The 1,783-nt window shown below is 44.1% G+C and overlaps 1 non-coding gene across 1 annotated transcript; it reads left to right on the top strand.

The window, feature by feature from the left end:
- Positions 1 to 903: 903 nt before the first annotated feature.
- On the top strand, positions 904 to 985 carry trnaf-aaa (transfer RNA phenylalanine (anticodon AAA)). Its single transcript has one exon. It is a non-coding gene; the product is annotated as a tRNA-Phe (tRNA).
- The last annotated feature ends 798 nt before the right edge of the window (positions 986 to 1,783 follow it).

The raw sequence follows: 1,783 nt of genomic DNA, 5'->3' as shown, positions 1-1,783 counted from the left end.
GGTTAAGACCGCTCTTTCACTTACTTGCAACGCAAACGGAGAAAGCAATTTTTGACAGTCTCTCGAGAGACTGCGCTAGGTGTTTAGAGATAGACTTTGTCAGTTCCCCCTGGAATGATGGCCTCTCAAATAGTTTGTGATTCCTCTAGACGTTATACAGTACAATCAAAAGCGCAACAAAAGTGTTTTCTGTGGAGCAGGTTTCAGACCCGTAGACCAGTTTTATTTGTACAGCAGGACGCATTCCCAAATGCGAATCTCCTGTTTTAGAAATGCTTTGGGCGGCGTGAAATGAAAATAAGAAATCAATTCCAGATGCACATGGAAGCAATCAAGTGTTTCATCCGAACTGTTTCAAAGACTGCTCAAGAGCTTTCCTTTCATAAACGCGCAACGATTAATGATGGGGGTGCACCCTTCAATGCGCCTTACATCTCTAGGTAGTGATTGAGACGATTCGTAGCGTGTGCTCATTTCCATATATGCCCCGTGTTGCAGTGGTAGGATGACGTAAAATACTGCTTCGACACGTAACGGCATTATACTCAACTGCAGGAGCTGAGGGCTTTCGTAAGCGCGTAAATCAAAGGCAATTCCCGCGTCTAACACTAATGTAAATGCTTTTCAAAGTGCAGTGTGGTGCAGCTTGTAAAATCCTTGTCCACATTTCTCATTTGTTGATGTTTTTTCTGTCTGCCAAAGTTGCATTTTGACATCTGGACGGGGAGACTTGATCATTCGAACGTGAAGCTGCCCTTAAACCCTCTGAGGCGTATCTGTCTGCCGGCATGTATTTTTTCAAAGATTTTTTTTTGAACGGAGAGCGACTTTGAAAAGGTTTCCGCAGCCACATCGCACTCCATGTTAGTTTGTAGGAGGAATGCAGCGGTAGCAGAGCTTGCTGTAGTCGTAGCCGAGTGGCTAAGGCGATAGACTAAAAATCTGTTGGGGACTCCCCGCGCAGTTTTGAATCCTGCCGACTACGGCGTCTGCCGTACGTCACCGTATGCCTGCGCGGCAAAGGCAAAGTGCCGCTTCCCCTTTTTCTGGTACTTTTAAAACGCTAAATCGCTTGGACCCTCTGCCATGGAAATCAATTCTTCAGATAAGAACACGTTTTGTGTTCGCACGACCGGTGTTCTACTTATGCCTTTGAAAACCTAATAAAGCTGAAAGAACCGACACGATAGGTTCTTGTAAAGCACGCCTGTAAAGAACTGTTAACATCAAAGGGTTTCAGTGTATTAACTGAGGAGAAGGCCTGATCGCTAATTGTTGACTTTTTATTTGGTGTGAGAAACACTCTCACTGCGCATGAAGTGCAACAAATGTAGCCGCAGAAATTGCATAACGCTTTCATTTATGCTATTGCAGACACCAACGTTGCCTAGATAGAAAACCGAAATAGCCATGGGTTTGCTTGCTGGTCTGAAGGATCTCTCTTCGAATCTCTATCATTTGTCAATGGAAGTAAAAGGCGCTGCAATCTGATACATGTTCAGATTCAAACCCGCAGCTGTTCTTCGAGTTTATTTTTTGACTAATTACAACTGAGTGTCGCATGAGCAGTTACATAAACTTATCTGGCATATTTTAACACAAATGCCATTCTTAAATTAAAACTAACAGTACATTGTCATGGACATTCAGTTACATACAAACAAGAGACAGACAAGAGAATATTTCTACCTTTCATGTGGACTACAGATGCAGCCATTCAAAGTGCGCGGCACTGACACGTACCGGAGGTAATTGGCTACGGCCTCGCGGATCGTGACGCGCA

This window comes from Atractosteus spatula, assembly GCF_055471065.1.
Source record: "Atractosteus spatula isolate fAtrSpa1 chromosome 16 unlocalized genomic scaffold, fAtrSpa1.hap1 SUPER_16_unloc_1, whole genome shotgun sequence".
In the NCBI taxonomy this organism is placed as follows: Eukaryota; Metazoa; Chordata; class Actinopteri; order Semionotiformes; family Lepisosteidae; genus Atractosteus; species Atractosteus spatula.
The sequence above is the reverse complement of the archived record's forward strand: the minus strand, read 5'-3'. Positions and strand labels throughout refer to the sequence as shown.